We start from the raw sequence: 13,399 nt of genomic DNA on the forward strand, positions 1-13,399 counted from the left end.
GAAACTTATCTAAAAGCATAATTTCAGTTCTCACAACATCCCTTTGTGAAACTGTGGGTATGTGGTATTTAGGAATAAGTATTTATAAAAAAAAAAAAAAAAAAAAAAAAAAAGAGAAAGGAATATAGTCTGTAAGGCATATTTTGGATAATGAGTCATTATGTCTTTTGAGACTTTCTTTTTAAAATTTAATTTATTTGACAGAATAAAACAGTATGCTAACATTATCAAAGCTCAACTGAGACTGCTCTGCTCTCAGTAATTGAAGCCCTGAGACTGGCAAGAGCAGCTTCCAAGTCCTCAGTTCTCATCCTGCTGGATCTGCTGCCTTTGACACAATCAACCACCAGATCCTCCTGTCAATCCTAAAGATGAAGGGGATCTCGGGAACTGCACTCCAGTGGTTCAAGTCTTATCTCTCGGGTAGGTCCTTTCGGGTGTCGTGGAGGGGTGAGGTGTCTAAGACCCAACATCTAGCCACTGGTGTGCCTCAGGGCTCAGTGCTTGGTCCACTTCTCTTCTCAATCTACATGACATCACTAGGATCTGTGATTCAGAAACATGGCTTTTCCTATCACTGCTACGCTGATGACACACAACTCTACCTCTCATTCCAGCCTGATGATCTGACGGTAGACGCTCGCATCTCAGCCTGCCTGACAGACATTTCTGGCTGGATGAAGGACCACCATCTTCAATTAAATCTTGCGAAGACAGAACTACTTGTAATCCCGGCTAACCCAGCACTTAATCACAACTTCACCATCCAGCTAGGCTCGTCATCCATAACTCCATCAAGATCAGCCAGGGACCTTGGAGTTATAATTGATGACCAATTGAATTTCACAAACCACATTGCTAGCATTGCCCGGTCTTGCAGATTTGCCTTGTACAACATCAGAAGGATCAGGCCCTTCCTATCAGAGCATGCTACACAACTCCTTGTTCAGGCACTTGTTCTATCCAGACTGGACTATTGTAATGGTCTCCTGGCTGGTCTCCCAGCTTGCACTGTCAAACCTCTGCAACTGATCCAGAATGCTGCAGCTAGAGTGGTCTTCAACGAGCCGAAGAGAGCACACGTCACTCCTCTCCTCACGAAATTGCACTGGTTGCCGGTTGCCGCTCGCATCAAATTCAAGTCACTGACGTTTGCCTACAGAACAACCACTGGCTCTGCTCCCCTGTACCTGAACTCATTACTTCAGACTTATGTGCCATCCAGAAACTTACGCTCTGCAAGTGAGCGGCGTCTTGTAGTGCCATCTCAAAAAGGCACGAAATCTCTCTCTCGGACCTTCACCATGACTGTTCCCTGCTGGTGGAATGATCTGCCTAACTCAGCCAGAGCTGCTGAGTCTGTAGCCATTTTTAAGAAACAGCTGAAGACGTATCTTTTTCGGCAGCACTTGATCCATTAATACTAACACTTCCTTCTCTATTTTAACTTCTAACTTTATTTAAAAAAAAAATAATAATAATATTGTGTTGGATTTTACTGTGAAGGGTCATGGCACTTACCAGAGGTGTGGACTCGAGTCATGTGACTTGGACTCGAGTCAGACTCGAGTCGTGATTTTGATGACTTCAGACTCGACTTGACAAAATGTACAAAGACTTGCAACTCGACTTGGACTTTAACATCAATGACTCGTGACTTCACTTAGACTTGCGCCTTTTGACTCGAGAAGACTTGCTACTTCCCATGAAAACTGGGGGAAAAAAATTTCACACGGCCGCGCTGCTCTGTTTATCTGCATCTGTAAAAAAAATGTGCACCACATGTATGCATGCAGAGAGCACACGCGCTGCCTGCACGACATCCAATCACTGTAGTCCCACGTTGTTTTGATTCGACAACATCTAAGCAGGCACATTGCAAGACAACCAATGAAGCGCAACAACGCGCCAGTTGGCAAAAGGAACAAATAAGTCGCCGTAACAACAAGTTATTTAGATCAGTGGACAGTGCGCATATGAACGAGCAGAGACAGAGGAGCCCCGGTCGCGCGCGCGCTCTCACCGTCTTCAAACAACACGAGCGCTGTATGCTCTCTCTCTCCCTCGCCTCGCACATATCAATATACAATAGTAAAAGGTTGGAAGATCGATTGTGTTTTATAGATCAATAGTTTGATCAAATTAAGTGTTTGATTAGTTAGCACATGTTCAGGAAAGGCATAATACAAATTGTATGGGTTAATGTAACGGTAAACGGACTGCACGAAGCTCTTTTGAAGCTGTCAAATGGTGTTGCTATTGGACACTTAATTGTGATTATTGCTGCTCTGAGGTTTCTTATAGGCTACTGTTAAATCGTTGTTGTTGTTTTTGAAGTTCATTAACTTAACTCTTGCCTCGGAGAAAACAACAAGGGAATAGAGACAATTGTGCATATAAATTACTACTTATATGGCTTGTATTACAACCTGTCTGCAATTTTCTACATCCTTTTGTGAACGTCGTTCTCTTACGTAGAGTTCTCTCCTACTGCGTCGAAGCGACGCTACGGGAAAGATATTCTTTTTCGAGATTGAAGCCAAAAATTAATCCTTAATTTTGTAAATATGTAAAACAGTTCTGTCACAGGTCGGGGCGGGCCAAGCCAGACTGCACCCACCCCTGAAAACCGGGAACCACCTCGAGGAACGGGTCAAGGACCAGACAGACAAGGGAATAAAAATAATGACAGTATTTTATTACATTAAAATGGGTGAATTGGATAAGTCCTAATTAAAAGCTTCTTCTTGCCGCCAGGGCAGTTCAGTGGGCAGCTGCTTCCAATGGAGGACGTGGGGAGACCACCAGACGGGGAGGACACTTTGAGCGGAACGCTCCACTTTGGCTGGGCATTTCTCTTCCTCTGAACAGGGCAACGGCTTCAAGGAGGCGTATGGAGACCACCAGGCGGAGAGGACACTTCGGGCGAACACTCCGCTTCGTTGAGCACCACTGGTCCTTCTCCCACCAGATAGAATCTAGTCCTTGGCCAGGGCTCGACTTCGCTCCAGGAAAAGCAGAAGAATGTTGCAGCTGTCGTTACATTCAGCAAAAAGAAGACTGAAGTTGGAGACAGATCAACAATTCACTCGGTGTAATAATTCACTCGTGCCACACACTTCCAAACTTGCAACACCACTTCAGTGTTAGTGCATATAAACAACGGATCCAATACTCATCACTTGCGTCTTTCCCACTGCTGACGATATTCCTTAGGTTTTCGCTGACAAATCCTTCACTACTTCCTTTCTCTTCCTTAGCTTCGATCTCCAGCACTCCACAGCCCAGCCATAATAAAAAGAACGACCCGCTGACAAACACAGTACTACACGGGAGGAGAACCCCCAGGTGGGGAGGAGAACCACCTCTTCAGTCTCCTTCCTCTCTGTTTTAAAGCCCCATGTAGCTGCGTGTCCCACTCACAGCGCTCCCTGTAATTGATCCACACCTGCTGTCAATCGGGCAATTGGCCTTGCTGCCATGGCAACAGATTTGTAGTGCATAGAACGGATATGTCACTGGGGATTTCTCAATCAACTGCATTCGGAAGGGACTTAGTCCCATTCTGATTTTTGTCACCCCGTGACACTTTTCTGTAGCATACAACCTAAGGCGGAGCGAATCGCGCGCCCATTGGCTGCTTAGCCAGAAAAGCACAGCCTATGTGAGGCCAGTGACGCCAACCAATGAGGGCGCACCGCGCCCTCTGCGTCACCTCCCGCCGAAACGGGCGTGGTCTAGGCCTATAAATATGAGTATAGCTGTCTCCACTCTGATTTTCTATTCTTCACGAAGCTACACGCATCGTAGGACCGGATTCGAGCCACCACAGCCGTCTGATACAAGCACCTCAGCAGGACGAGCCCTTACCTGAAGCCGCTGGTCTTCGCCGCCTTCAGCCGCCGTTCCCTGCTGCGCTTCTCCGGCGTGGAATATCCTTTCTTTATCCTTGTGTGTGTGTTCGCCCCCGCGTCACACATTTTTTCTCACAAAAGAGCAACGAGTGTCTTTTTAAAGATGCCTCGTGATTCCTGCGGCTCCTGCCGAGCCACGCTCATCGACGGGGACCACCACGTGCTGTGTGTTTCCTGCTTGGGCGAGGAACATGCAGCTATCGCTCTCGGTGATGGCGGCTGCCATCACTGTGACATGATGCCAATCGCGACTCTGCGGACTCGCCTGGCATCTTTCACGGAAGCTGCTCCTCCACCCCCTGTAGCACCGCGCCGTAAAAAGCGCCGCGCTCAGCGGGTCCCGGAACCCCCCTCCACGAGGAGCTCGCCGCCGCTGCCGCCGCCGCTAGCTCCTCTCTCCGCTTCGCTGGAGTCGCTCTCCGACGGACAAAGGCCGCAGCCCGCCGCCTTGTCTGTCATGGACGACGACCAGCTAGCCGCATCTGAGGGGGATGACGACTGCTGTTCGCTTCTCGCTTCGGAAAGCGAGGGATGGGCGAGCTCCGTGGATCTCCCCTCCCCTGCTGTCCCGGAACGTCGAGGAGGGAAGAAAAGCATCGAAGCAGAGCTAATGCGTCTGCTCGCGCAGGCCGTGTCGAGCCTCGGCCTCGATTGGTCGACGCCCGAGGAGCCTGCCTTCAACCGGCTGGATGGATGCTTCCTTTCTGGAGACCCCCCTCCAGGCACGCCCCGTTTCTTCCTGAGCTTCATGAAGAGGTGGCGAAATCATGGAAGGTGCCTTTTTCAGCCAGAGTACGTACTTCTGCCTCGCCAGCATTCTCCGTTGTGGACGGTGCTCGAGACAGAGGCTACCATGCTCTCCCTCCGGTCGAGGAGGCCGTAGCGACTCACTTTTGCCCGCCCTCTGCTGGACGGCAAGCTAAGGGAGTCCTACCATCCAAGGCCTGCCGCACGTCGTCAGCTTTGAACGGCCGCGTGTATTCCGCCGCCGGACAAGCTGCATCGGCGCTGCACACCATGGCGGTGCTTCAAATCCACCAGGCTAACCTCCTCCGCAAGCTAGACGAGGAAGGCCCGGGCGTGCGATTAACGTGCCGGACTTGCATAGCGCCACAGACCTCGCTCTTCGTGCTACTAAGTCCGCCGCACATGCCATTGGTAGGATTATGGCCTCAGCAACTGCTTCTGAGAGACATTTGTGGTTGACGCTATCTGAAATGGCGGAGTCAGAGCGCTCTGCGTTCCTCGACGCACCCGTTTCAGCGACTGGCCTCTTCGGATCGTCCATCAAAGACTTCGCGGACCGATTCGCCGAGGTGCAGAAAACATCGCAGGCAATGAAACATTTCCTGCCAAAGCGCTCCAGTTCCGCAACAGGCCGCCCTAAACAGCCGTCTGTTCGAACTCAGCAGCGCCCCGCGCCAGCCGCGCCAACCCAGCAGCAACAGACCCGAGAGAGACCACGGTCTCGCTCCGCCGGACACCGCCCGCCGCCACGAGGTCCTCGGCCTTAGATCACACTCAAGCCCGAGGCCTCGGCGCCATCCTAGCCTTGCTAGGAAAAAGACGGTGTTCGAGTCCCGCTGCGGCCGGACTTCCACCCAAGATTCCCGCTTGTACAGCCCTAAGTTCCGTGTTTGTACCAGCGTATTTAGCAGCCAACAAACCGGCCGTAAAGCCCGTTTGCCTGCACACAAACGCCGTTTTCACGGCGACCCAGATAAATCTAAAAAAGAGTTTAATTTCTGGTGTTCCGGCCACGGCCGATGGTGTAATGTGTGTATATGCAATGCCCACCCAGTGCCCATTCATTCACACAAGCACAGCCCCGTATAACACAGGGTTTGCACACATAAAATCGGCTCATGCCGATTGTGCTTTACATGTAGTGAGCGTGCCCACTGTCCAGTGCCCACAACCACTACACACTGCACGCTCCGCGGTTTCTGTAAAAACGAAACCAACGAACGATCAGTCAGTTCACAAACACAGTATTCCCGGTGTTATAAGTGTGCCCGCCACCCCGCGCCCACATTTATTCACAAATATAACGAGCCCTACGGGACTCGTCCCGCGCACTCTCTCTCGACTCAGAGAACAGAGCGCGCGCGGGATGCATACTGTGTTAAACATGCCCCCCGCCTCAGACGCCACGGCGTCCATGTTACAGCACACGGTTGCACTCGTGTCGCCGCCATTTCGCGACCAGGGCCCAGATTACATTCAACCCCTAGTCACGCGTGCAGATGCATGGGAAAGACTTCCCGGGGTCTCAGAATGGGTGCTAGAGACTATAAAAAGAGGCTATTCGCTACAGTTTTATCGACGCCCTACCCGTTACACGGCGAGAGTCGAAACCACGGTAAAAACAGAAGTAGCACATCTACTTCGAGCCGAAATAGCGAAGCTATTGAGCAAAGGGGCCATAGAGCCTTTATCTCAAGCTCAGAGCGAAGGGGGTCTGTACAGCAGATATTTCCTGGTACCGAAAAAAGACGGGGGTCTCAGACCCATTTTTAGATCTGAGGCATCTGAACAAAGCGCTAACAAAGCGAAAGTTCAGAATGCTCACGACCAGAAAAATCCTCGCGCAGATTCGCCGAGGAGACTGGTTTATGGCAATAGATCTGAAAGACGCGTATTTTCACATACAAATTGCGTCACGTCACAGGCGATTTTTGAGATTCGCCTTCAAGGGCCGGGCATATCAGTACACAGTCCTGCCATTCGGCCTGTCCCTAAGCACCTCGTACATTTACAGTGTGCATGGACGCGACGCTGGCACCCCTGAGACTCCAGGGCATCCGAATTCTGAATTATTTGGACGATTGGCTGATTCTAGCTCAATCGCCTTCAGAACTCATGCGCCACAAGACCCTAGTACTCGATCACCTCGAGCACTTAGGTCTGAGAGTCAATTGGGAGAAAAGTTCACTGTTTCCCAGTCAAGGGATCTCCTTTTTGGGACTGGAACTGAACTCGCTGTCTATGACAGCGCGGCTGTCATCACAGCGCAGGCAAAACACCCTGCTGATGGCGAAATCCTTCTGCAGCGGTCATGTAATGCCGCTCAAGAGGTTTCAAAAAATGCTGGGCCTCATGGCTTCAGCCTCGGCAGCTCTGCAGTTGGGCCTGCTGCGCATGCGTCCACTGCAGTTCTGGCTGAGAGCGCGCGTACCGCGCCGAGCATGGGTTTACGGTCGTTATCGCCTCAAGGTCGATCAGGAATGCATTTCAGCCCTGACACCATGGAGAGCGTCAGACTGGTACCGCTCAGGTGTAAGCCTGGAGACTTCCTTAAGCCTGAAGGTGGTGTCCACGGACGCGTCCACCTCAGGCTGGGGAGCACTGCTCGAAGGCAGACCGTTCTTTGGCCAGTGGGTGGAACGAGTCGAACTACCGCACATAAACTGCCTAGAAATGATGGCGGTGGACTTAGCGCTGAGGCGTTTTCGTCCTCGGATAAAGGGACACCACGTCCTGGTCCGTTCGGACAACACGTCGGTAGTGGCCTATATAAACCGCCAGGGTGGCGTGAGATCCAGAAACCTCTTCAGGTTGACGGAACGCATACTGGTGTGGGCCCAGCACAACCTGCGCTCGCTGAGAGCAATACATGTGCCAGGTCTCCTGAACGTAGGACCAGACAGACTCTCACGGGACAACGTCCCGACGGGAGAGTGGTCTCTACACACACAGACGGTGAGTCTGTTGTGGGAAAGGTTCGGCAGAGCGGAAATAGACCTGTTTGCAAACCAGGAAAACGCTCACTGCCCGGAATTCTTTTCAAAGAGCGTGAACGCGCTGGCCAGTGTCTGGCCTCGCCGTCCGCTCTATGCTTTTCCCCCTGTCTCACGCCCGTTTCACACATACTCCGTTTGCAGTGCGTTTGCGGTGCGTATTTTTTTCCGTACCCATGTTAACAGGTTAGAGCTTTCACACTGCACACGGATGCGGTCCGGCAATCCATTCCAGTTGCGGTGCGTATACAGCAGTGCAGCGATCGTTTACGCACAGAGTCTATTTTCTGCTGTGCTGCACCGCACTGCAGCGTATTGTTCACATTGAAATAAACATAGATTGACAAGAAACTGTAATAATTTGATCATAGCTACTCATAATTACAGTTAATGTGTTCTACATTTACTGAATTACAGGAGCAAGAAATTAAAAACGTTTTAAACGAGAATATAAATGTATATTATTGCTGCATGTTGTTCTATTTAAACATGAATATGTAGGCCTACTGTGTTGCCCTTTTTATTTATTTTGTTTATCGTCACATTCAACCTTCATGTCATGCGAATTTATTAAATGTAAATGAACATCTGAATATGTAGTTGTAGCCTATATGAATTCATAAGTAAATCATATTATATAGTTTTATTTTTGAATATAAAGAAGTTAAACAGGGTGTAATTATAAGTTTGTTATAGTTATGTAGGCTAGTTATAATTAATTTTGACTATGTAATTGTAAATCAAAATGTTTAACTTTTTGGTGCTACAGCCAGCCTTATTTATAGCAGAGGATACTCGTTTTAATGTAGTGGCATGTGCTAACAATAATTATTATATCAAATGTTAATTTCCAAAAAGGTCCTTTGTCTTCTGGGGGCTATAGCCCTCTCCCGGTTCTTTTTTTTTTTTTTCAGTCTTAAAATATGCATTTATAATCAGTATTTATACATTTGTATTCTAATTTAAAATATTTGTGTATTATATCTTAGCAACATATATAGCGTGATAGCTTTTCTTCTGTCAACAACTCGAACTAAAACAAAGAATCACAATGATTAAAATTAATTTCATACTGTTGTAATGTCTGTAACAATGTCAAAGTTAAAGTTTGGTTTTAAAATCAAAATTACTTAGCCTACCCATTTTTTATTTTGTGACACAGAAACTACGTATCAGTAGCGCTCTGCAAACGCAGCATATGTGAAAGCACTATAGCGCGTGCTGCTCCAGTACCGCACACGCACTGCAACACGCACCGCAAACGCACTGCATACGGAGTATGTGTGAAACGGGCGTCAATCCTGCCTCAAGTGCTGGAGCGGATCAGGAAAAGCGGATGCTCAGTGCTTCTTGTCGCACCATACTGGACGAATCAACCTTGGTTCCCAGTTTTGATGCAGCTGAAGAGTACTGCCCCGTGGCCGATCCCGGTGAGAAGGGACCTCCTCTCGCAGGCCATGGGCTCGATTTTGCATCCTCGCCCGGATCTATGGTCCCTACATGTGTGGGCCATAAAGGTCTGTCACCACTCCAGTGCGGGGAAACGGAGATCCTCTCCTTCCTTCAGGAGCTATTGGATAAGGGAAGAACCCCATCCACGCTCAAAGTCTATGTGGCAGCCATATCAGCGTTCGTTAATCCAACGCTTGGCCATTCACTGGGCAGGAACGACCTGGTGGTCCGTTTCCTTAGAGGAGCCAGGAGGTTGAATCCTCCAAGGCCTCCTTCAGTCCCCCTTTGGGACCTTTCTACGGTGTTGAACGCCATGAAAGGGGCCCCTTTCGAGCCTATTCACACAGTTGACATGAAGCACCTGTCTCTTAAGACCGTGTTTCTTTTGGCTCTCGCTTCAGTGAAGCGTGTTGGGGATTTGCAAGCGCTCTCAGTTAGAGCTTCTTGCATGGAGTTCGGGCCGAACGACTCTGTAGTCGTACTGAAACCGAAGCATGGGTACGTGCCTAAGTCCCTCAACACTCCGTTCAGGGCTCAGGTCATCTCCCTGTCGGCTCTGCCGGCCTCGGAGGACGGAAATAGCTCCCTTTGCCCGGTCAGGGCATTAAGAGCTTATGTGTCTAGACTATATATAGTGTGTTCCTGCCCCGCGCTGCGGCCCAGGTCACTCTTATGTTTAAGCATCACTCACTGACAATGTGTCCCATGAGCATGCTATTACTCCTCACATATATATCTAATATTCATATATATGTTTTTTATGCCCTTATGAGGTATTATTATTATAAAGGGATGATGCTATTTAGCCGCTCTCCCTATACATTCTTGGTGTAGGTGCTTGTACACCAGGGCGCGCGCGCCCTCGGGTGTCTGTGTCGGTCCAAGAGCACGCACGGCGTGTTACAAGGGTTCCCGTAGCGTCGCTTCGACGCAGTAGGAGAGAACTCTACGTAAGAGAACGTACTCGGTTACTAACGTAACCTTGGTTCTCTCTAGGAGAGGGAACGAGTACTGCGTCTCAGGCCGTGCGTGCCCACGCTGTGTCGCTTCAAGTGATGAAAATCAGAGTGGAGACAGCTATGCTCATATTTATAGGCCTAGACCACGCCCGTTTCGGCGGGAGGTGACGCAGAGGTGCCCTCATTGGTTGGCGTCACTGGCCTCGCATAGGCTGTGCTTTTCTGGCTAAGCAGCCAATGGGCGCGCGATTCGCTCCGCCTTAGGTTGTATGCTACAGAAAAGCGTTTAACATATTTACAAAATTAAGGATTAATTTTTGGCTTCAATCTCGAAAAAGAATATCTTTCCCGTAGCGTCGCTTGGACGCAGTACTCGTACCCTCTCCTAGAGAGAACCGAGGTTACGTTAGTAACCGAGTACGTTCCCTTTCGTAGGGAACTCGCACTGCGTCGTTGAAAACGACTCTTTGGGGACGCTCCCTAAGCGTGCGCCTCTATAGTATGAATGAAACTAATCCAATCCTGATTGGTGTTGCGTCGTGACGTAACATGTGACGGCATAACCGGATGCATAAAAGTGTCGCCGGCGCACACACACATTAGCTTTCGCTCTTCAGCAAGCGCTCTCTGTTGTTGTCTGTCTTATTTGGTGTTGTCTGTCTGATCCAGTCACTGTATTATGGCGAGTGAGCAATTCATTAGATGTGTGCACCCCTGCCCAAAATATATTACGAGTGGGGACACGCATCAGTTGTGTGTGAATTGTTTTGGAGTGTAACACACTCACGGGCAGCTCTCGAGGGGGCTGTCTGTGATCTCTGTGAAACACTCCCTATCAGTACTGCGCTCGCGTTCCCCGTGGTTCAGGTCCCGCGTCCGTTGAGGCGGCGCGGTGACTCAGATCGCGGGGTTCGCAAAGGGATCTTGCAGATGAGGATGAGACTGCTGCGGCACTTTCTCATTCTTCATCTGAAGGTTCTAAGGCTCTCGTTCATGGTGCAGAAGCCCGCGCTGCGGCTTCTTCTGCCCGTGACGAGACCTCGATGTTTGAACTATCTGCTTCCGAGGGAGTGGATGTGTTCAGCATCGAGGCGGCCGGAGGAGCGTGAGTTAAATTCACCAGCTCGCGTTCCCCGCGGTTCGGGTCCCGCGTCCGTTGAGGCGGCGCGTCGACTGAGATCGCGGGGTTCACGGGGATCTTGCAAATGAGAATGAGACTGCTGCGGCACATTCTCATTCCCTATTTGAAGGTTCTGTGGCTCCCTTTCATGGTGCAGAAGCCCGCGCTGCGGCTTCTTCTGCCCGTGATGAGAACATGATGTTTGAACTATACACTTCTGAGGGAGTGGATGTGTTCAGCATTAAGGCGGGTGAGCGTGAGTTAAATTCACACAGCTCGCGCGCGGCGAATCAGATCGCGGGGTTCGCGATAGGATCTTGCAGATGAGAATGAGACTGCTGCGGCACTTTCTCATTCCCTATTTAAAGGTTCTGGGGCTCCCGTTCATGGTGCAGAAGCCCGCGCTGCGGCTTCTTCTGCCCGTGATGAGAACCTGATGTTTGAACTATCTGCTTCTGAGGGAGTGGGTGTGTTCAGCATCGAGGCGGATGAACGTGAATTAGACTCGCCAGCTCACGTTCTCCGTTGTTCAGGTCCGCGACTCAGATCGTGGGGTTCGTAAATAAAATAAATAATAAAATATGAATTTTGCTGATGAGAGTGAGACTGCTGCGGCACTTTCTCATTCGAATGGTTCTAAGCCCGCGATGCGGCTTCTTCTGCCCATGACAAGCACCCGATGTTAAAATAAAAAATCTTCAACATCGAGGCTTAATAGTGTGTTGTGATCCGTGCTGTGGCCAGATGAAAATTAACTGGCCACATGTTAGACAGGAAGCGCTTAATAAATAACTAAGAAAGGAAATAAGTGAACACTTCCTGCAGCAACAATCACAACATCAGCGCCGGAGCTTACCATTTTTATTGATTTATTTATTTTTCCTGACTTGTATAATGAGTTATCTAAGACATGGGATAAACCCCACTCCTTCCTCTAGAGCCCCTCCCTCTGGAGTTTGGCAACAGATAAATTTATCTCGCTCTTTTGATCAGAAGGATGACCTGAGGGCCGTCCTTCAGGCAAGAGGGCTAAAGGAAAGAGGTTCTACCTGAAATAAAAATTAGACCCTTTCCCTCCCCCCGTTGTAGAGCAACTGAGGTTGTTCTCACAGCGGAGCCCTCAGGAAAACTATGTGGTTGCCCGCCGTCCAAGACGCTTCGGGCCACATCAGTTTCCAGCGAACGCATACTGTTGTGTTCGCTCCAAAAAGCTTGAAAAAGGGCATTGACTATGGTTACAAAATCGGTCTCGACTAATCCCTGCCGGTCATCTGCTTCAGGGGGTCGAGAACAATGCTCAAAGAATACCCGAAACCAGCCTCAAGGGGCTGGTTCCCGTAATAGATTTTGTTGACGCGTGTCAAACGCTTACCCAACATATCTGCATGGGTCCTGCGTATAAGCAGGATTGGGTGATGGAACAAAAAGTATACTCTTTACTGGTCAGAGAGGCCATATGATGGGTTCCTCCTCCAGACAGGGAGTCCGGATTTCTCAGCCGGTACTTTATAGTTCCAAAGAAGGATGGAGGGTTCCTGCCGATTTTAGATCTGAGTCACTTAAATCGTTCTCTGAGGAGCTTCAGGTTCAAGATGCTCATCGTGAATCAAATCAGGTCCGAGGACTGGTTTATCACGATAGGTCTAAAAGACGCATACTTCCGTGCTCCATCCTTCCAATATACAGGAGGTTCCTGAGGTTCGCTTTCGGGGGCGAAGCGTACCAAATTCGGGTTCTTCCGTTTGGCCTAGCACTCTCCCCTCACAAAAGCTCCAAGTGTATGGATGCAGCTCTGGTCCTACTGAGGCTTCAGGACATCCTCACACTTAATTGAATCGACGACTGGCCCATTCTGGCTCAGTCTCGAGCAATGGCAGTTCGGCATCGAGATGTCGTCCTTGGCCGTATTCCCGAGCTTGGGGGTGAGACTCAACACGAAGAAAAGCGTGTTGGTACCAGCTCAGAAAACTACGTTTCTGGGCGTGGTATGGAACTCAGATACAATGTGGGCACATATGTCTTCCGCGTGTATCGAGTCCATCTGGGCCATGGCATCCGGGATAAAGCTAGGCCAGGCCATCACTGTAAAGCAATTTCTAAGACTGCTGGGCCTCATGGCAGCTGTGTCCAACATAATACCTTTTGGACCTTCTACACATGAGGCTCCTTCAGTGGTGGCTGATAGCCAAGGGGATTTCCCCAAGGGGGAATCCG

This window comes from Phoxinus phoxinus (assembly GCF_949152265.1).
Source record: "Phoxinus phoxinus genome assembly, chromosome: 25".
NCBI classification, from domain to species: Eukaryota; Metazoa; Chordata; class Actinopteri; order Cypriniformes; family Leuciscidae; genus Phoxinus; species Phoxinus phoxinus.